Here is a 20,535-nt window from a genome sequence, read left to right on the forward strand (position 1 = left end):
AAGGACTAGTTGCCAGACGTGCCTGTTGCCTCCCTGCAGCTGATCTTCTCCCCATTACTGACTTACCATGTCTTGTTTTATACTGTGTCTCTGTGTGGAGGTGGCCACCTCATTAGAGGCAGGGCTTTGCTTCCTCATGTCTGAAAGCCGCCAGCAAGGAGAAGAGTGAGCACCACAGTAGTGACAGTCCCATATTTCATTCCAATTCCCCTGAGACTAGAAGTCAGAGTTTTCAATGCCTTAGATCTCACACTACAAACACACAGCTACTGTATGCGGCTGCTGCCACAGAAGTGCTTGGGCACACTTGCATACCAGAAAGTACCAAGCTATTTTGAGGAGGAATTTCAAGCCAAAGATACATTTTTCAGGGTACTGCTTAGGAACAATTCACATGTGTAAATGTTTCCTACGCTATAGCAAATGTTGACTTTTTGAGTTCCGTTCCACTTTGAAGGCTCTATTGCTTTGCATTGCGTTGTATGAGGCACGATCCAAGCATTGACTTTCAGAAAGTCAATAACTGATCTCATATTTCAAAATGGTTCCACTGGGGGTTGAACCCAGGACCTTCTGCGTGTAAAGCAGACGTGATAACCGCTACACTATGGAACCTGTAAGAAGTTGACCAAATTGTCATTTTTCAGAAAGGGAAGGGTTAAACACCAAAGAATCCTTGCATCCTATAATTCAACCTGAGATCCTTTGGCATTTCTTTGGTTTTAGGACACTTTCAAGGGTGTAGCAAGACTGATGTTTCTGGCCACTCTTTACATAAGGGCCATGACCTGGTACCAGCCCTTAGCAAAGAGCTCCAGGGTCACTACGGTTCCCGTATAAAAGCTATACTCTGGAAGCCGTTCCTCAAGAAATGGAAGGGAGAGGGTAAAGGACTAGTTGCCAGACGTGCCTGTTGCCTTCCTGCAGCTGATCTTCTCCCCATTACTGACTTACCATGTCTTGTTTTATACTGTGTCTCTGTGTGGAGGTGGCCACCTCATTAGAGGCAGGGCTTTGCTTCCTCATGTCTGAAAGCCGCCAGCAAGGAGAAGAGTGAGCACCACAGTAGTGACAGCCCCATATTTCACTCCAATTCCCCTGAGACTAGAAGTCAGAGTTTTCAATGCCTTAGATCTCACACTACAAACACACAGCTACTGTATGCGGCTGCTGCCACAGAAGTGCTTGGGCACACTTGCATACCAGAAAGTACCAAGCTATTTTGAGCAGGAATTTCAGGCCAAAGATACATTTTTCAGGGTACTGCTTAGGAACAATTCACATGTGTAAATGTTTCCTACGCTATAGCAAACGTTGACTTTTTGAGTTCCATTCCACTTTGAAGGCTCTATTGCTTTGCATTGCGTTGTATGAGGCACGATCCAAACACTGACTTTCAGAAAGTCAATAACTGATCTCATATTTCAAAATGGTTCCACTGGGGGTTGAACCCAGGACCTTCTGCGTGTAAAGCAGACGTGATAACCGCTACACTATGGAACCTGTAAGAAGTTGACCAAATTGTCATTTTTCAGAAAGGGAAGGGTTAAACACCAAAGAATCCTTGCATCCTATAATTCAACCTGAGATGCTTTGGCATTTCTTTGGTTTTAGGACACTTTCAAGGGTGTAGCAAGACTGATGTTTCTGGCCACTCTTTGCATAAGGGCCATGACCTGGCACCAGCCCTTAGCAAAGAGCTCCAGGGTCACTACGGTTCCCGTATAAAAGCTATACTCTGGAAGCCGTTCCTCAAGAAATGGAAGGGAGAGGGTAAAGGACTAGTTGCCAGACGTGCCTGTTGCCTCCCTGCAGCTGATCTTCTCCCCATTACTGACTTACCATGTCTTGTTTTATACTGTGTCTCTGTGTGGAGGTGGCCACCTCATTAGAGGCAGGGCTTTGCTTCCTCATGTCTGAAAGCCGCCAGCAAGGAGAAGAGTGAGCACCACAGTAGTGACAGCCCCATATTTCACTCCAATTCCCCTGAGACTAGAAGTCAGAGTTTTCAATGCCTTAGATCTCACACTACAAACACACAGCTACTGTATGCGGCTGCTGCCACAGAAGTGCTTGGGCACACTTGCATACCAGAAAGTACTAAGCTATTTTGAGGAGGAATTTCAAGCCAAAGATAAATTTTTCAGGGTACTGCTTAGGAACAATTCACATGTGTAAATGTTTCCTACGCTATAGCAAACGTTGACTTTTTGAGTTCCGTTCCACTTTGAAGGCTCTATTGCTTTGCATTGCGTTGTATGAGGCACGATCCAAGCACTGACTTTCAGAAAGTCAATAACTGATCTCATATTTCAAAATGGTTCCACTGGGGGTTGAACCCAGGACCTTCTGCGTGTAAAGCAGACATGATAACCGCTACACTATGGAACCTGTAAGAAGTTGACAAAATTGTCATTTTTCAGAAAGGGAAGGGTTAAACACCAAAGAATCCTTGCATCCTATAATTCAACCTGAGATCCTTTGGCATTTCTTTGGTTTTAGGACACTTTCAAGGGTGTAGCAAGACTGATGTTTCTGGCCACTCTTTACATAAGGGCCATGACCTGGTACCAGCCCTTAGAAAAGAGCTCCAGGGTCACTACGGTTCCCGTATAAAAGCTATACTCTGGAAGCCGTTCCTCAAGAAATGGAAGGGAGAGGGTAAAGGACTAGTTGCCAGACGTGCCTGTTGCCTCCCTGCAGCTGATCTTCTCCCCATTACTGACTTACCATGTCTTGTTTTATACTGTGTCTCTGTGTGGAGGTGGCCACCTCATTAGAGGCAGGGCTTTGCTTCCTCATGTCTGAAAGCCGCCAGCAAGGAGAAGAGTGAGCACCACAGTAGTGACAGTCCCATATTTCATTCCAATTCCCCTGAGACTAGAAGTCAGAGTTTTCAATGCCTTAGATCTCACACTACAAACACACAGCTACTGTATGCGGCTGCTGCCACAGAAGTGCTTGGGCACACTTGCATACCAGAAAGTACTAAGCTATTTTGAGGAGGAATTTCAAGCCAAAGATACATTTTTCAGGGTACTGCTTAGGAACAATTCACATGTGTAAATGTTTCCTACGCTATAGCAAACGTTGACTTTTTGAGTTCCGTTCCACTTTGAAGGCTCTATTGCTTTGCATTGCGTTGTATGAGGCACGATCCAAGCACTGACTTTCAGAAAGTCAATAACTGATCTCATATTTCAAAATGGTTCCACTGGGGGTTGAACCCAGGACCTTCTGCGTGTAAAGCAGACGTGATAACCGCTACACTATGGAACCTGTAAGAAGTTGACCAAATTGTCATTTTTCAGAAAGGGAAGGGTTAAACACCAAAGAATCCTTGCATCCTATAATTCAACCTGAGATCCTTTGGCATTTCTTTGGTTTTAGGACACTTTCAAGGGTGTAGCAAGACTGATGTTTCTGGCCACTCTTTGCATAAGGGCCATGACCTGGTACCAGCCCTTAGCAAAGAGCTCCAGGGTCACTACGGTTCCTGTATAAAAGCTATACTCTGGAAGCCGTTCCTCAAGAAATGGAAGGGAGAGGGTAAAGGACTAGTTGCCAGACGTGCCTGTTGCCTCCCTGCAGCTGATCTTCTCCCCATTACTGACTTACCATGTCTTGTTTTATACTGTGTCTCTGTGTGGAGGTGGCCACCTCATTAGAGGCAGGGCTTTGCTTCCTCATGTCTGAAAGCCGCCAGCAAGGAGAAGAGTGAGCACCACAGTAGTGACAGTCCCATATTTCATTCCAATTCCCCTGAGACTAGAAGTCAGAGTTTTCAATGCCTTAGATCTCACACTACAAACACACAGCTACTGTATGCGGCTGCTGCCACAGAAGTGCTTGGGCACACTTGCATACCAGAAAGTACTAAGCTATTTTGAGGAGGAATTTCAAGCCAAAGATACATTTTTCAGGGTACTGCTTAGGAACAATTCGCATGTGTAAATGTTTCCTACGCTATAGCAAACGTTGACTTTTTGAGTTCCGTTCCACTTTGAAGGCTCTATTGCTTTGCATTGCGTTGTATGAGGCACGATCCAAGCACTGACTTTCAGAAAGTCAATAACTGATCTCATATTTCAAAATGGTTCCACTGGGGGTTGAACCCAGGACCTTCTACGTGTAAAGCAGATGTGATAACCGCTACACTATGGAACCTGTAAGAAGTTGACCAAATTGTAATTTTTCAGAAAGGGAAGGGTTAAACACCAAAGAATCCTTGCATCCTATAATTCAACCTGAGATCCTTTGGCATTTCTTTGGTTTTAGGACACTTTCAAGGGTGTAGCAAGACTGATGTTTCTGGCCACTCTTTGCATAAGGGCCATGACCTGGTACCAGCCCTTAGCAAAGAGCTCCAGGGTCACTACGGTTCCCGTATAAAAGCTATACTCTGGAAGCCGTTCCTCAAGAAATGGAAGGGAGAGGGTAAAGGACTAGTTGCCAGACGTGCCTGTTGCCTCCCTGCAGCTGATCTTCTCCCCATTACTGACTTACCATGTCTTGTTTTATACTGTGTCTCTGTGTGGAGGTGGCCACCTCATTAGAGGCAGGGCTTTGCTTCCTCATGTCTGAAAGCCGCCAGCAAGGAGAAGAGTGAGCACCACAGTAGTGACAGCCCCATATTTCACTCCAATTCCCCTGAGACTAGAAGTCAGAGTTTTCAATGCCTTAGATCTCACACTACAAACACACAGCTACTGTATGCGGCTGCTGCCACAGAAGTGCTTGGGCACACTTGCATACCAGAAAGTACCAAGCTATTTTGAGCAGGAATTTCAGGCCAAAGATACATTTTTCAGGGTACTGCTTAGGAACAATTCACATGTGTAAATGTTTCCTACGCTATAGCAAACGTTGACTTTTTGAGTTCCGTTCCACTTTGAAGGCTCTATTGCTTTGCATTGCGTTGTATGAGGCACGATCCAAGCACTGACTTTCAGAAAGTCAATAACTGATCTCATATTTCAAAATGGTTCCACTGGGGGTTGAACCCAGGACCTTCTGCGTGTAAAGCAGACGTGATAACCGCTACACTATGGAACCTGTAAGAAGTTGACCAAATTGTCATTTTTCAGAAAGGGAAGGGTTAAACACCAAAGAATCCTTGCATCCTATAATTCAACCTGAGATGCTTTGGCATTTCTTTGGTTTTAGGACACTTTCAAGGGTGTAGCAAGACTGATGTTTCTGGCCACTCTTTGCATAAGGGCCATGACCTGGCACCAGCCCTTAGCAAAGAGCTCCAGGGTCACTACGGTTCCCGTATAAAAGCTATACTCTGGAAGCCGTTCCTCAAGAAATGGAAGGGAGAGGGTAAAGGACTAGTTGCCAGACGTGCCTGTTGCCTCCCTGCAGCTGATCTTCTCCCCATTACTGACTTACCATGTCTTGTTTTATACTGTGTCTCTGTGTGGAGGTGGCCACCTCATTAGAGGCAGGGCTTTGCTTCCTCATGTCTGAAAGCCGCCAGCAAGGAGAAGAGTGAGCACCACAGTAGTGACAGCCCCATATTTCACTCCAATTCCCCTGAGACTAGAAGTCAGAGTTTTCAATGCCTTAGATCTCACACTACAAACACACAGCTACTGTATGCGGCTGCTGCCACAGAAGTGCTTGGGCACACTTGCATACCAGAAAGTACTAAGCTATTTTGAGGAGGAATTTCAAGCCAAAGATACATTTTTCAGGGTACTGCTTAGGAACAATTCACATGTGTAAATGTTTCCTACGCTATAGCAAACGTTGACTTTTTGAGTTCCGTTCCACTTTGAAGGCTCTATTGCTTTGCATTGCGTTGTATGAGGCACGATCCAAGCACTGACTTTCAGAAAGTCAATAACTGATCTCATATTTCAAAATGGTTCCACTGGGGGTTGAACCCAAGACCTTCTGCGTGTAAAGCAGACGTGATAACCGCTACACTATGGAACCTGTAAGAAGTTGACCAAATTGTCAATTTTCAGAAAGGGAAGGGTTAAACACCAAAGAATCCTTGCATCCTATAATTCAACCTGAGATCCTTTGGCATTTCTTTGGTTTTAGGACACTTTCAAGGGTGTAGCAAGACTGATGTTTCTGGCCACTCTTTACATAAGGGCCATGACCTGGTACCAGCCCTTAGCAAAGAGCTCCAGGGTCACTACGGTTCCCGTATAAAAGCTATACTCTGGAAGCCGTTCCTCAAGAAATGGAAGGGAGAGGGTAAAGGACTAGTTGCCAGACGTGCCTGTTGCCTCCCTGCAGCTGATCTTCTCCCCATTACTGACTTACCATGTCTTGTTTTATACTGTGTTTCTGTGTGGAGGTGGCCACCTCATTAGAGGCAGGGCTTTGCTTCCTCATGTCTGAAAGCCGCCAGCAAGGAGAAGAGTGAGCACCACAGTAGTGACAGCCCCATATTTCACTCCAATTCCCCTGAGACTAGAAGTCAGGGTTTTCAATGCCTTAGATCTCACACTACAAACACACAGCTACTGTATGCGGCTGCTGCCACAGAAGTGCTTGGGCACACTTGCATACCAGAAAGTACCAAGCTATTTTGAGGAGGAATTTCAAGCCAAAGATACATTTTTCAGGGTACTGCTTAGGAACAATTCACATGTGTAAATGTTTCCTACGCTATAGCAAACGTTGACTTTTTGAGTTCCGTTCCACTTTGAAGGCTCTATTGCTTTGCATTGCGTTGTATGAGGCACGATCCAAGCACTGACTTTCAGAAAGTCAATAACTGATCTCATATTTCAAAATGGTTCCACTGGGGGTTGAACCCAGGACCTTCTGCGTGTAAAGCAGACGTGATAACCGCTACACTATGGAACCTGTAAGAAGTTGACCAAATTGTCATTTTTCAGAAAGGGAAGGGTTAAACACCAAAGAATCCTTGCATCCTATAATTCAACCTGAGATGCTTTGGCATTTCTTTGGTTTTAGGACACTTTCAAGGGTGTAGCAAGACTGATGTTTCTGGCCACTCTTTGCATAAGGGCCATGACCTGGCACCAGCCCTTAGCAAAGAGCTCCAGGGTCACTACGGTTCCCGTATAAAAGCTATACTCTGGAAGCCGTTCCTCAAGAAATGGAAGGGAGAGGGTAAAGGACTAGTTGCCAGACGTGCCTGTTGCCTCCCTGCAGCTGATCTTCTCCCCATTACTGACTTACCATGTCTTGTTTTATACTGTGTCTCTGTGTGGAGGTGGCCACCTCATTAGAGGCAGGGCTTTGCTTCCTCATGTCTGAAAGCCGCCAGCAAGGAGAAGAGTGAGCACCACAGTAGTGACAGCCCCATATTTCACTCCAATTCCCCTGAGACTAGAAGTCAGAGTTTTCAATGCCTTAGATCTCACACTACAAACACACAGCTACTGTATGCGGCTGCTGCCACAGAAGTGCTTGGGCACACTTGCATACCAGAAAGTACCAAGCTATTTTGAGCAGGAATTTCAGGCCAAAGATACATTTTTCAGGGTACTGCTTAGGAACAATTCACATGTGTAAATGTTTCCTACGCTATAGCAAACGTTGACTTTTTGAGTTCCGTTCCACTTTGAAGGCTCTATTGCTTTGCATTGCGTTGTATGAGGCACGATCCAAGCACTGACTTTCAGAAAGTCAATAACTGATCTCATATTTCAAAATGGTTCCACTGGGGGTTGAACCCAGGACCTTCTGCGTGTAAAGCAGACGTGATAACCGCTACACTATGGAACCTGTAAGAAGTTGACCAAATTGTCATTTTTCAGAAAGGGAAGGGTTAAACACCAAAGAATCCTTGCATCCTATAATTCAACCTGAGATGCTTTGGCATTTCTTTGGTTTTAGGACACTTTCAAGGGTGTAGCAAGACTGATGTTTCTGGCCACTCTTTGCATAAGGGCCATGACCTGGCACCAGCCCTTAGCAAAGAGCTCCAGGGTCACTACGGTTCCCGTATAAAAGCTATACTCTGGAAGCCGTTCCTCAAGAAATGGAAGGGAGAGGGTAAAGGACTAGTTGCCAGACGTGCCTGTTGCCTCCCTGCAGCTGATCTTCTCCCCATTACTGACTTACCATGTCTTGTTTTATACTGTGTCTCTGTGTGGAGGTGGCCACCTCATTAGAGGCAGGGCTTTGCTTCCTCATGTCTGAAAGCCGCCAGCAAGGAGAAGAGTGAGCACCACAGTAGTGACAGCCCCATATTTCACTCCAATTCCCCTGAGACTAGAAGTCAGAGTTTTCAATGCCTTAGATCTCACACTACAAACACACAGCTACTGTATGCGGCTGCTGCCACAGAAGTGCTTGGGCACACTTGCATACCAGAAAGTACTAAGCTATTTTGAGGAGGAATTTCAAGCCAAAGATACATTTTTCAGGGTACTGCTTAGGAACAATTCACATGTGTAAATGTTTCCTACGCTATAGCAAACGTTGACTTTTTGAGTTCCGTTCCACTTTGAAGGCTCTATTGCTTTGCATTGCGTTGTATGAGGCACGATCCAAGCACTGACTTTCAGAAAGTCAATAACTGATCTCATATTTCAAAATGGTTCCACTGGGGGTTGAACCCAAGACCTTCTGCGTGTAAAGCAGACGTGATAACCGCTACACTATGGAACCTGTAAGAAGTTGACCAAATTGTCAATTTTCAGAAAGGGAAGGGTTAAACACCAAAGAATCCTTGCATCCTATAATTCAACCTGAGATCCTTTGGCATTTCTTTGGTTTTAGGACACTTTCAAGGGTGTAGCAAGACTGATGTTTCTGGCCACTCTTTACATAAGGGCCATGACCTGGTACCAGCCCTTAGCAAAGAGCTCCAGGGTCACTACGGTTCCCGTATAAAAGCTATACTCTGGAAGCCGTTCCTCAAGAAATGGAAGGGAGAGGGTAAAGGACTAGTTGCCAGACGTGCCTGTTGCCTCCCTGCAGCTGATCTTCTCCCCATTACTGACTTACCATGTCTTGTTTTATACTGTGTTTCTGTGTGGAGGTGGCCACCTCATTAGAGGCAGGGCTTTGCTTCCTCATGTCTGAAAGCCGCCAGCAAGGAGAAGAGTGAGCACCACAGTAGTGACAGTCCCATATTTCATTCCAATTCCCCTGAGACTAGAAGTCAGAGTTTTCAATGCCTTAGATCTCACACTACAAACACACAGCTACTGTATGCGGCTGCTGCCACAGAAGTGCTTGGGCACACTTGCATACCAGAAAGTACTAAGCTATTTTGAGGAGGAATTTCAAGCCAAAGATACATTTTTCAGGGTACTGCTTAGGAACAATTCACATGTGTAAATGTTTCCTACGCTATAGCAAATGTTGACTTTTTGAGTTCCGTTCCACTTTGAAGGCTCTATTGCTTTGCATTGCGTTGTATGAGGCACGATCCAAGCACTGACTTTCAGAAAGTCAATAACTGATCTCATATTTCAAAATGGTTCCACTGGGGGTTGAACCCAGGACCTTCTGCATGTAAAGCAGACGTGATAACCGCTACACTATGGAACCTGTAAGAAGTTGACCAAATTGTCATTTTTCAGAAAGGGAAGGGTTAAACACCAAAGAATCCTTGCATCCTATAATTCAACCTGAGATCCTTTGGCATTTCTTTGGTTTTAGGACACTTTCAAGGGTGTAGCAAGACTGATGTTTCTGGCCACTCTTTGCATAAGGGCCATGACCTGGTACCAGCCCTTAGCAAAGAGCTCCAGGGTCACTACGGTTCCTGTATAAAAGCTATACTCTGGAAGCCGTTCCTCAAGAAATGGAAGGGAGAGGGTAAAGGACTAGTTGCCAGACGTGCCTGTTGCCTCCCTGCAGCTGATCTTCTCCCCATTACTGACTTACCATGTCTTGTTTTATACTGTGTCTCTGTGTGGAGGTGGCCACCTCATTAGAGGCAGGGCTTTGCTTCCTCATGTCTGAAAGCCGCCAGCAAGGAGAAGAGTGAGCACCACAGTAGTGACAGTCCCATATTTCATTCCAATTCCCCTGAGACTAGAAGTCAGAGTTTTCAATGCCTTAGATCTCACACTACAAACACACAGCTACTGTATGCGGCTGCTGCCACAGAAGTGCTTGGGCACACTTGCATACCAGAAAGTACTAAGCTATTTTGAGGAGGAATTTCAAGCCAAAGATACATTTTTCAGGGTACTGCTTAGGAACAATTCACATGTGTAAATGTTTCCTACGCTATAGCAAACGTTGACTTTTTGAGTTCCGTTCCACTTTGAAGGCTCTATTGCTTTGCATTGCGTTGTATGAGGCACGATCCAAGCACTGACTTTCAGAAAGTCAATAACTGATCTCATATTTCAAAATGGTTCCACTGGGGGTTGAACCCAGGACCTTCTGCGTGTAAAGCAGACGTGATAACCGCTACACTATGGAACCTGTAAGAAGTTGACCAAATTGTCATTTTTCAGAAAGGGAAGGGTTAAACACCAAAGAATCCTTGCATCCTATAATTCAACCTGAGATGCTTTGGCATTTCTTTGGTTTTAGGACACTTTCAAGGGTGTAGCAAGACTGATGTTTCTGGCCACTCTTTGCATAAGGGCCATGACCTGGCACCAGCCCTTAGCAAAGAGCTCCAGGGTCACTACGGTTCCCGTATAAAAGCTATACTCTGGAAGCCGTTCCTCAAGAAATGGAAGGGAGAGGGTAAAGGACTAGTTGCCAGACGTGCCTGTTGCCTCCCTGCAGCTGATCTTCTCCCCATTACTGACTTACCATGTCTTGTTTTATACTGTGTCTCTGTGTGGAGGTGGCCACCTCATTAGAGGCAGGGCTTTGCTTCCTCATGTCTGAAAGCCGCCAGCAAGGAGAAGAGTGAGCACCACAGTAGTGACAGCCCCATATTTCACTCCAATTCCCCTGAGACTAGAAGTCAGAGTTTTCAATGCCTTAGATCTCACACTACAAACACACAGCTACTGTATGCGGCTGCTGCCACAGAAGTGCATGGGCACACTTGCATACCAGAAAGTACCAAGCTATTTTGAGCAGGAATTTCAGGCCAAAGATACATTTTTCAGGGTACTGCTTAGGAACAATTCACATGTGTAAATGTTTCCTACGCTATAGCAAATGTTGATTTCTTGAGTTACGTTCCACTTTGAAGGCTCTATTGCTTTGCATTGCGTTGTATGAGGCACGATCCAAGCACTGACTTTCAGAAAGTCAATAACTGATCTCATATTTCAAAATGGTTCCACTGGGGGTTGAACCCAGGACCTTCTGCGTGTAAAGCAGACGTGATAACCGCTACACTATGGAACCTGTAAGAAGTTGACCAAATTGTCATTTTTCAGAAAGGGAAGGGTTAAACACCAAAGAATCCTTGCATCCTATAATTCAACCTGAGGTGCTTTGGCATTTCTTTGGTTTTAGGACACTTTCAAGGGTGTAGCAAGACTGATGTTTCTGGCCACTCTTTGCATAAGGGCCATGACCTGGTACCAGCCCTTAGCAAAGAGCTCCAGGGTCACTACGGTTCCCGTATAAAAGCTATACTCTGGAAGCCGTTCCTCAAGAAATGGAAGGGAGAGGGTAAAGGACTAGTTGCCAGACGTGCCTGTTGCCTCCCTGCAGCTGATCTTCTCCCCATTACTGACTTACCATGTCTTGTTTTATACTGTGTCTCTGTGTGGAGGTGGCCACCTCATTAGAGGCAGGGCTTTGCTTCCTCATGTCTGAAAGCCGCCAGCAAGGAGAAGAGTGAGCACCACAGTAGTGACAGTCCCATATTTCATTCCAATTCCCCTGAGACTAGAAGTCAGAGTTTTCAATGCCTTAGATCTCACACTACAAACACACAGCTACTGTATGCGGCTGCTGCCACAGAAGTGCTTGGGCACACTTGCATACCAGAAAGTACCAAGCTATTTTGAGGAGGAATTTCAAGCCAAAGATACATTTTTCAGGGTACTGCTTAGGAACAATTCACATGTGTAAATGTTTCCTACGCTATAGCAAATGTTGACTTTTTGAGTTCCGTTCCACTTTGAAGGCTCTATTGCTTTGCATTGCGTTGTATGAGGCACGATCCAAGCATTGACTTTCAGAAAGTCAATAACTGATCTCATATTTCAAAATGGTTCCACTGGGGGTTGAACCCAGGACCTTCTGCGTGTAAAGCAGACGTGATAACCGCTACACTATGGAACCTGTAAGAAGTTGACCAAATTGTCATTTTTCAGAAAGGGAAGGGTTAAACACCAAAGAATCCTTGCATCCTATAATTCAACCTGAGATCCTTTGGCATTTCTTTGGTTTTAGGACACTTTCAAGGGTGTAGCAAGACTGATGTTTCTGGCCACTCTTTACATAAGGGCCATGACCTGGTACCAGCCCTTAGCAAAGAGCTCCAGGGTCACTACGGTTCCCGTATAAAAGCTATACTCTGGAAGCCGTTCCTCAAGAAATGGAAGGGAGAGGGTAAAGGACTAGTTGCCAGACGTGCCTGTTGCCTTCCTGCAGCTGATCTTCTCCCCATTACTGACTTACCATGTCTTGTTTTATACTGTGTCTCTGTGTGGAGGTGGCCACCTCATTAGAGGCAGGGCTTTGCTTCCTCATGTCTGAAAGCCGCCAGCAAGGAGAAGAGTGAGCACCACAGTAGTGACAGCCCCATATTTCACTCCAATTCCCCTGAGACTAGAAGTCAGAGTTTTCAATGCCTTAGATCTCACACTACAAACACACAGCTACTGTATGCGGCTGCTGCCACAGAAGTGCTTGGGCACACTTGCATACCAGAAAGTACCAAGCTATTTTGAGCAGGAATTTCAGGCCAAAGATACATTTTTCAGGGTACTGCTTAGGAACAATTCACATGTGTAAATGTTTCCTACGCTATAGCAAACGTTGACTTTTTGAGTTCCATTCCACTTTGAAGGCTCTATTGCTTTGCATTGCGTTGTATGAGGCACGATCCAAACACTGACTTTCAGAAAGTCAATAACTGATCTCATATTTCAAAATGGTTCCACTGGGGGTTGAACCCAGGACCTTCTGCGTGTAAAGCAGACGTGATAACCGCTACACTATGGAACCTGTAAGAAGTTGACCAAATTGTCATTTTTCAGAAAGGGAAGGGTTAAACACCAAAGAATCCTTGCATCCTATAATTCAACCTGAGATGCTTTGGCATTTCTTTGGTTTTAGGACACTTTCAAGGGTGTAGCAAGACTGATGTTTCTGGCCACTCTTTGCATAAGGGCCATGACCTGGCACCAGCCCTTAGCAAAGAGCTCCAGGGTCACTACGGTTCCCGTATAAAAGCTATACTCTGGAAGCCGTTCCTCAAGAAATGGAAGGGAGAGGGTAAAGGACTAGTTGCCAGACGTGCCTGTTGCCTCCCTGCAGCTGATCTTCTCCCCATTACTGACTTACCATGTCTTGTTTTATACTGTGTCTCTGTGTGGAGGTGGCCACCTCATTAGAGGCAGGGCTTTGCTTCCTCATGTCTGAAAGCCGCCAGCAAGGAGAAGAGTGAGCACCACAGTAGTGACAGCCCCATATTTCACTCCAATTCCCCTGAGACTAGAAGTCAGAGTTTTCAATGCCTTAGATCTCACACTACAAACACACAGCTACTGTATGCGGCTGCTGCCACAGAAGTGCTTGGGCACACTTGCATACCAGAAAGTACTAAGCTATTTTGAGGAGGAATTTCAAGCCAAAGATAAATTTTTCAGGGTACTGCTTAGGAACAATTCACATGTGTAAATGTTTCCTACGCTATAGCAAACGTTGACTTTTTGAGTTCCGTTCCACTTTGAAGGCTCTATTGCTTTGCATTGCGTTGTATGAGGCACGATCCAAGCACTGACTTTCAGAAAGTCAATAACTGATCTCATATTTCAAAATGGTTCCACTGGGGGTTGAACCCAGGACCTTCTGCGTGTAAAGCAGACATGATAACCGCTACACTATGGAACCTGTAAGAAGTTGACAAAATTGTCATTTTTCAGAAAGGGAAGGGTTAAACACCAAAGAATCCTTGCATCCTATAATTCAACCTGAGATCCTTTGGCATTTCTTTGGTTTTAGGACACTTTCAAGGGTGTAGCAAGACTGATGTTTCTGGCCACTCTTTACATAAGGGCCATGACCTGGTACCAGCCCTTAGAAAAGAGCTCCAGGGTCACTACGGTTCCCGTATAAAAGCTATACTCTGGAAGCCGTTCCTCAAGAAATGGAAGGGAGAGGGTAAAGGACTAGTTGCCAGACGTGCCTGTTGCCTCCCTGCAGCTGATCTTCTCCCCATTACTGACTTACCATGTCTTGTTTTATACTGTGTCTCTGTGTGGAGGTGGCCACCTCATTAGAGGCAGGGCTTTGCTTCCTCATGTCTGAAAGCCGCCAGCAAGGAGAAGAGTGAGCACCACAGTAGTGACAGTCCCATATTTCATTCCAATTCCCCTGAGACTAGAAGTCAGAGTTTTCAATGCCTTAGATCTCACACTACAAACACACAGCTACTGTATGCGGCTGCTGCCACAGAAGTGCTTGGGCACACTTGCATACCAGAAAGTACTAAGCTATTTTGAGGAGGAATTTCAAGCCAAAGATACATTTTTCAGGGTACTGCTTAGGAACAATTCACATGTGTAAATGTTTCCTACGCTATAGCAAACGTTGACTTTTTGAGTTCCGTTCCACTTTGAAGGCTCTATTGCTTTGCATTGCGTTGTATGAGGCACGATCCAAGCACTGACTTTCAGAAAGTCAATAACTGATCTCATATTTCAAAATGGTTCCACTGGGGGTTGAACCCAGGACCTTCTGCGTGTAAAGCAGACGTGATAACCGCTACACTATGGAACCTGTAAGAAGTTGACCAAATTGTCATTTTTCAGAAAGGGAAGGGTTAAACACCAAAGAATCCTTGCATCCTATAATTCAACCTGAGATCCTTTGGCATTTCTTTGGTTTTAGGACACTTTCAAGGGTGTAGCAAGACTGATGTTTCTGGCCACTCTTTGCATAAGGGCCATGACCTGGTACCAGCCCTTAGCAAAGAGCTCCAGGGTCACTACGGTTCCTGTATAAAAGCTATACTCTGGAAGCCGTTCCTCAAGAAATGGAAGGGAGAGGGTAAAGGACTAGTTGCCAGACGTGCCTGTTGCCTCCCTGCAGCTGATCTTCTCCCCATTACTGACTTACCATGTCTTGTTTTATACTGTGTCTCTGTGTGGAGGTGGCCACCTCATTAGAGGCAGGGCTTTGCTTCCTCATGTCTGAAAGCCGCCAGCAAGGAGAAGAGTGAGCACCACAGTAGTGACAGTCCCATATTTCATTCCAATTCCCCTGAGACTAGAAGTCAGAGTTTTCAATGCCTTAGATCTCACACTACAAACACACAGCTACTGTATGCGGCTGCTGCCACAGAAGTGCTTGGGCACACTTGCATACCAGAAAGTACTAAGCTATTTTGAGGAGGAATTTCAAGCCAAAGATACATTTTTCAGGGTACTGCTTAGGAACAATTCGCATGTGTAAATGTTTCCTACGCTATAGCAAACGTTGACTTTTTGAGTTCCGTTCCACTTTGAAGGCTCTATTGCTTTGCATTGCGTTGTATGAGGCACGATCCAAGCACTGACTTTCAGAAAGTCAATAACTGATCTCATATTTCAAAATGGTTCCACTGGGGGTTGAACCCAGGACCTTCTACGTGTAAAGCAGATGTGATAACCGCTACACTATGGAACCTGTAAGAAGTTGACCAAATTGTAATTTTTCAGAAAGGGAAGGGTTAAACACCAAAGAATCCTTGCATCCTATAATTCAACCTGAGATCCTTTGGCATTTCTTTGGTTTTAGGACACTTTCAAGGGTGTAGCAAGACTGATGTTTCTGGCCACTCTTTGCATAAGGGCCATGACCTGGTACCAGCCCTTAGCAAAGAGCTCCAGGGTCACTACGGTTCCCGTATAAAAGCTATACTCTGGAAGCCGTTCCTCAAGAAATGGAAGGGAGAGGGTAAAGGACTAGTTGCCAGACGTGCCTGTTGCCTCCCTGCAGCTGATCTTCTCCCCATTACTGACTTACCATGTCTTGTTTTATACTGTGTCTCTGTGTGGAGGTGGCCACCTCATTAGAGGCAGGGCTTTGCTTCCTCATGTCTGAAAGCCGCCAGCAAGGAGAAGAGTGAGCACCACAGTAGTGACAGCCCCATATTTCACTCCAATTCCCCTGAGACTAGAAGTCAGAGTTTTCAATGCCTTAGATCTCACACTACAAACACACAGCTACTGTATGCGGCTGCTGCCACAGAAGTGCTTGGGCACACTTGCATACCAGAAAGTACCAAGCTATTTTGAGCAGGAATTTCAGGCCAAAGATACATTTTTCAGGGTACTGCTTAGGAACAATTCACATGTGTAAATGTTTCCTACGCTATAGCAAACGTTGACTTTTTGAGTTCCGTTCCACTTTGAAGGCTCTATTGCTTTGCATTGCGTTGTATGAGGCACGATCCAAGCACTGACTTTCAGAAAGTCAATAACTGATCTCATATTTCAAAATGGTTCCACTGGGGGTTGAACCCAGGACCTTCTGCGTGTAAAGCAGACGTGATAACCGCTACACTATGGAACCTGTAAGAAGTTGACCAAATTGTCATTTTTCAGAAAGGGAAGGGTTAAACACCAAAGAATCCTTGCATCCTATAATTCAACCTGAGATGCTTTGGCATTTCTTTGGTTTTAGGACACTTTCAAGGGTGTAGCAAGACTGATGTTTCTGGCCACTCTTTGCATAAGGGCCATGACCTGGCACCAGCCCTTAGCAAAGAGCTCCAGGGTCACTACGGTTCCCGTATAAAAGCTATACTCTGGAAGCCGTTCCTCAAGAAATGGAAGGGAGAGGGTAAAGGACTAGTTGCCAGACGTGCCTGTTGCCTCCCTGCAGCTGATCTTCTCCCCATTACTGACTTACCATGTCTTGTTTTATACTGTGTCTCTGTGTGGAGGTGGCCACCTCATTAGAGGCAGGGCTTTGCTTCCTCATGTCTGAAAGCCGCCAGCAAGGAGAAGAGTGAGCACCACAGTAGTGACAGCCCCATATTTCACTCCAATTCCCCTGAGACTAGAAGTCAGAGTTTTCAATGCCTTAGATCTCACACTACAAACACACAGCTACTGTATGCGGCTGCTGCCACAGAAGTGCTTGGGCACACTTGCATACCAGAAAGTACTAAGCTATTTTGAGGAGGAATTTCAAGCCAAAGATACATTTTTCAGGGTACTGCTTAGGAACAATTCACATGTGTAAATGTTTCCTACGCTATAGCAAACGTTGACTTTTTGAGTTCCGTTCCACTTTGAAGGCTCTATTGCTTTGCATTGCGTTGTATGAGGCACGATCCAAGCACTGACTTTCAGAAAGTCAATAACTGATCTCATATTTCAAAATGGTTCCACTGGGGGTTGAACCCAAGACCTTCTGCGTGTAAAGCAGACGTGATAACCGCTACACTATGGAACCTGTAAGAAGTTGACCAAATTGTCAATTTTCAGAAAGGGAAGGGTTAAACACCAAAGAATCCTTGCATCCTATAATTCAACCTGAGATCCTTTGGCATTTCTTTGGTTTTAGGACACTTTCAAGGGTGTAGCAAGACTGATGTTTCTGGCCACTCTTTACATAAGGGCCATGACCTGGTACCAGCCCTTAGCAAAGAGCTCCAGGGTCACTACGGTTCCCGTATAAAAGCTATACTCTGGAAGCCGTTCCTCAAGAAATGGAAGGGAGAGGGTAAAGGACTAGTTGCCAGACGTGCCTGTTGCCTCCCTGCAGCTGATCTTCTCCCCATTACTGACTTACCATGTCTTGTTTTATACTGTGTTTCTGTGTGGAGGTGGCCACCTCATTAGAGGCAGGGCTTTGCTTCCTCATGTCTGAAAGCCGCCAGCAAGGAGAAGAGTGAGCACCACAGTAGTGACAGCCCCATATTTCACTCCAATTCCCCTGAGACTAGAAGTCAGGGTTTTCAATGCCTTAGATCTCACACTACAAACACACAGCTACTGTATGCGGCTGCTGCCACAGAAGTGCTTGGGCACACTTGCATACCAGAAAGTACCAAGCTATTTTGAGGAGGAATTTCAAGCCAAAGATACATTTTTCAGGGTACTGCTTAGGAACAATTCACATGTGTAAATGTTTCCTACGCTATAGCAAACGTTGACTTTTTGAGTTCCGTTCCACTTTGAAGGCTCTATTGCTTTGCATTGCGTTGTATGAGGCACGATCCAAGCACTGACTTTCAGAAAGTCAATAACTGATCTCATATTTCAAAATGGTTCCACTGGGGGTTGAACCCAGGACCTTCTGCGTGTAAAGCAGACGTGATAACCGCTACACTATGGAACCTGTAAGAAGTTGACCAAATTGTCATTTTTCAGAAAGGGAAGGGTTAAACACCAAAGAATCCTTGCATCCTATAATTCAACCTGAGATGCTTTGGCATTTCTTTGGTTTTAGGACACTTTCAAGGGTGTAGCAAGACTGATGTTTCTGGCCACTCTTTGCATAAGGGCCATGACCTGGCACCAGCCCTTAGCAAAGAGCTCCAGGGTCACTACGGTTCCCGTATAAAAGCTATACTCTGGAAGCCGTTCCTCAAGAAATGGAAGGGAGAGGGTAAAGGACTAGTTGCCAGACGTGCCTGTTGCCTCCCTGCAGCTGATCTTCTCCCCATTACTGACTTACCATGTCTTGTTTTATACTGTGTCTCTGTGTGGAGGTGGCCACCTCATTAGAGGCAGGGCTTTGCTTCCTCATGTCTGAAAGCCGCCAGCAAGGAGAAGAGTGAGCACCACAGTAGTGACAGCCCCATATTTCACTCCAATTCCCCTGAGACTAGAAGTCAGAGTTTTCAATGCCTTAGATCTCACACTACAAACACACAGCTACTGTATGCGGCTGCTGCCACAGAAGTGCTTGGGCACACTTGCATACCAGAAAGTACCAAGCTATTTTGAGCAGGAATTTCAGGCCAAAGATACATTTTTCAGGGTACTGCTTAGGAACAATTCACATGTGTAAATGTTTCCTACGCTATAGCAAACGTTGACTTTTTGAGTTCCGTTCCACTTTGAAGGCTCTATTGCTTTGCATTGCGTTGTATGAGGCACGATCCAAGCACTGACTTTCAGAAAGTCAATAACTGATCTCATATTTCAAAATGGTTCCACTGGGGGTTGAACCCAGGACCTTCTGCGTGTAAAGCAGACGTGATAACCGCTACACTATGGAACCTGTAAGAAGTTGACCAAATTGTCATTTTTCAGAAAGGGAAGGGTTAAACACCAAAGAATCCTTGCATCCTATAATTCAACCTGAGATGCTTTGGCATTTCTTTGGTTTTAGGACACTTTCAAGGGTGTAGCAAGACTGATGTTTCTGGCCACTCTTTGCATAAGGGCCATGACCTGGCACCAGCCCTTAGCAAAGAGCTCCAGGGTCACTACGGTTCCCGTATAAAAGCTATACTCTGGAAGCCGTTCCTCAAGAAATGGAAGGGAGAGGGTAAAGGACTAGTTGCCAGACGTGCCTGTTGCCTCCCTGCAGCTGATCTTCTCCCCATTACTGACTTACCATGTCTTGTTTTATACTGTGTCTCTGTGTGGAGGTGGCCACCTCATTAGAGGCAGGGCTTTGCTTCCTCATGTCTGAAAGCCGCCAGCAAGGAGAAGAGTGAGCACCACAGTAGTGACAGCCCCATATTTCACTCCAATTCCCCTGAGACTAGAAGTCAGAGTTTTCAATGCCTTAGATCTCACACTACAAACACACAGCTACTGTATGCGGCTGCTGCCACAGAAGTGCTTGGGCACACTTGCATACCAGAAAGTACTAAGCTATTTTGAGGAGGAATTTCAAGCCAAAGATACATTTTTCAGGGTACTGCTTAGGAACAATTCACATGTGTAAATGTTTCCTACGCTATAGCAAACGTTGACTTTTTGAGTTCCGTTCCACTTTGAAGGCTCTATTGCTTTGCATTGCGTTGTATGAGGCACGATCCAAGCACTGACTTTCAGAAAGTCAATAACTGATCTCATATTTCAAAATGGTTCCACTGGGGGTTGAACCCAAGACCTTCTGCGTGTAAAGCAGACGTGATAACCGCTACACTATGGAACCTGTAAGAAGTTGACCAAATTGTCAATTTTCAGAAAGGGAAGGGTTAAACACCAAAGAATCCTTGCATCCTATAATTCAACCTGAGATCCTTTGGCATTTCTTTGGTTTTAGGACACTTTCAAGGGTGTAGCAAGACTGATGTTTCTGGCCACTCTTTACATAAGGGCCATGACCTGGTACCAGCCCTTAGCAAAGAGCTCCAGGGTCACTACGGTTCCCGTATAAAAGCTATACTCTGGAAGCCGTTCCTCAAGAAATGGAAGGGAGAGGGTAAAGGACTAGTTGCCAGACGTGCCTGTTGCCTCCCTGCAGCTGATCTTCTCCCCATTACTGACTTACCATGTCTTGTTTTATACTGTGTTTCTGTGTGGAGGTGGCCACCTC

The 20,535-nt window shown here is 45.4% G+C and overlaps 23 non-coding genes across 23 annotated transcripts; all 23 read right to left on the reverse strand.

Annotated features, from left to right (window-relative positions):
* Positions 1-542: 542 nt before the first annotated feature.
* Positions 543-615, reverse strand: TRNAV-UAC (transfer RNA valine (anticodon UAC)). Its single transcript has one exon. It is a non-coding gene; the product is annotated as a tRNA-Val (tRNA).
* An 815-nt stretch (positions 616-1,430) lies between these two features.
* Positions 1,431-1,503, reverse strand: TRNAV-UAC (transfer RNA valine (anticodon UAC)). Its single transcript has one exon. It is a non-coding gene; the product is annotated as a tRNA-Val (tRNA).
* An 815-nt stretch (positions 1,504-2,318) lies between these two features.
* On the reverse strand, positions 2,319-2,391 carry TRNAV-UAC (transfer RNA valine (anticodon UAC)). Its single transcript has one exon. It is a non-coding gene; the product is annotated as a tRNA-Val (tRNA).
* Positions 2,392-3,206: 815 nt separating this feature from the next.
* On the reverse strand, positions 3,207-3,279 carry TRNAV-UAC (transfer RNA valine (anticodon UAC)). Its single transcript has one exon. It is a non-coding gene; the product is annotated as a tRNA-Val (tRNA).
* Positions 3,280-4,094: 815 nt separating this feature from the next.
* TRNAV-UAC (transfer RNA valine (anticodon UAC)) lies at positions 4,095-4,167 on the reverse strand. Its single transcript has one exon. It is a non-coding gene; the product is annotated as a tRNA-Val (tRNA).
* An 815-nt stretch (positions 4,168-4,982) lies between these two features.
* Positions 4,983-5,055, reverse strand: TRNAV-UAC (transfer RNA valine (anticodon UAC)). The gene has a single exon. It is a non-coding gene; the product is annotated as a tRNA-Val (tRNA).
* Positions 5,056-5,870: 815 nt separating this feature from the next.
* TRNAV-UAC (transfer RNA valine (anticodon UAC)) lies at positions 5,871-5,943 on the reverse strand. Its single transcript has one exon. It is a non-coding gene; the product is annotated as a tRNA-Val (tRNA).
* An 815-nt stretch (positions 5,944-6,758) lies between these two features.
* TRNAV-UAC (transfer RNA valine (anticodon UAC)) lies at positions 6,759-6,831 on the reverse strand. The gene has a single exon. It is a non-coding gene; the product is annotated as a tRNA-Val (tRNA).
* An 815-nt stretch (positions 6,832-7,646) lies between these two features.
* TRNAV-UAC (transfer RNA valine (anticodon UAC)) lies at positions 7,647-7,719 on the reverse strand. The gene has a single exon. It is a non-coding gene; the product is annotated as a tRNA-Val (tRNA).
* An 815-nt stretch (positions 7,720-8,534) lies between these two features.
* On the reverse strand, positions 8,535-8,607 carry TRNAV-UAC (transfer RNA valine (anticodon UAC)). The gene has a single exon. It is a non-coding gene; the product is annotated as a tRNA-Val (tRNA).
* Positions 8,608-9,422: 815 nt separating this feature from the next.
* TRNAV-UAC (transfer RNA valine (anticodon UAC)) lies at positions 9,423-9,495 on the reverse strand. Its single transcript has one exon. It is a non-coding gene; the product is annotated as a tRNA-Val (tRNA).
* An 815-nt stretch (positions 9,496-10,310) lies between these two features.
* Positions 10,311-10,383, reverse strand: TRNAV-UAC (transfer RNA valine (anticodon UAC)). Its single transcript has one exon. It is a non-coding gene; the product is annotated as a tRNA-Val (tRNA).
* An 815-nt stretch (positions 10,384-11,198) lies between these two features.
* Positions 11,199-11,271, reverse strand: TRNAV-UAC (transfer RNA valine (anticodon UAC)). Its single transcript has one exon. It is a non-coding gene; the product is annotated as a tRNA-Val (tRNA).
* Positions 11,272-12,086: 815 nt separating this feature from the next.
* TRNAV-UAC (transfer RNA valine (anticodon UAC)) lies at positions 12,087-12,159 on the reverse strand. Its single transcript has one exon. It is a non-coding gene; the product is annotated as a tRNA-Val (tRNA).
* An 815-nt stretch (positions 12,160-12,974) lies between these two features.
* On the reverse strand, positions 12,975-13,047 carry TRNAV-UAC (transfer RNA valine (anticodon UAC)). Its single transcript has one exon. It is a non-coding gene; the product is annotated as a tRNA-Val (tRNA).
* An 815-nt stretch (positions 13,048-13,862) lies between these two features.
* Positions 13,863-13,935, reverse strand: TRNAV-UAC (transfer RNA valine (anticodon UAC)). The gene has a single exon. It is a non-coding gene; the product is annotated as a tRNA-Val (tRNA).
* Positions 13,936-14,750: 815 nt separating this feature from the next.
* TRNAV-UAC (transfer RNA valine (anticodon UAC)) lies at positions 14,751-14,823 on the reverse strand. Its single transcript has one exon. It is a non-coding gene; the product is annotated as a tRNA-Val (tRNA).
* An 815-nt stretch (positions 14,824-15,638) lies between these two features.
* Positions 15,639-15,711, reverse strand: TRNAV-UAC (transfer RNA valine (anticodon UAC)). The gene has a single exon. It is a non-coding gene; the product is annotated as a tRNA-Val (tRNA).
* Positions 15,712-16,526: 815 nt separating this feature from the next.
* Positions 16,527-16,599, reverse strand: TRNAV-UAC (transfer RNA valine (anticodon UAC)). The gene has a single exon. It is a non-coding gene; the product is annotated as a tRNA-Val (tRNA).
* An 815-nt stretch (positions 16,600-17,414) lies between these two features.
* TRNAV-UAC (transfer RNA valine (anticodon UAC)) lies at positions 17,415-17,487 on the reverse strand. The gene has a single exon. It is a non-coding gene; the product is annotated as a tRNA-Val (tRNA).
* An 815-nt stretch (positions 17,488-18,302) lies between these two features.
* Positions 18,303-18,375, reverse strand: TRNAV-UAC (transfer RNA valine (anticodon UAC)). Its single transcript has one exon. It is a non-coding gene; the product is annotated as a tRNA-Val (tRNA).
* Positions 18,376-19,190: 815 nt separating this feature from the next.
* Positions 19,191-19,263, reverse strand: TRNAV-UAC (transfer RNA valine (anticodon UAC)). Its single transcript has one exon. It is a non-coding gene; the product is annotated as a tRNA-Val (tRNA).
* An 815-nt stretch (positions 19,264-20,078) lies between these two features.
* On the reverse strand, positions 20,079-20,151 carry TRNAV-UAC (transfer RNA valine (anticodon UAC)). Its single transcript has one exon. It is a non-coding gene; the product is annotated as a tRNA-Val (tRNA).
* Between the last annotated feature and the right edge of the window lie 384 nt (positions 20,152-20,535).

This window comes from Lithobates pipiens, unplaced genomic scaffold (genome assembly GCF_037356315.1).
Source record: "Lithobates pipiens isolate NorthernLeopardFrog02 unplaced genomic scaffold, aLitPip1_a1.2 Scaffold_8, whole genome shotgun sequence".
In the NCBI taxonomy this organism is placed as follows: domain Eukaryota; kingdom Metazoa; phylum Chordata; class Amphibia; order Anura; family Ranidae; genus Lithobates; species Lithobates pipiens.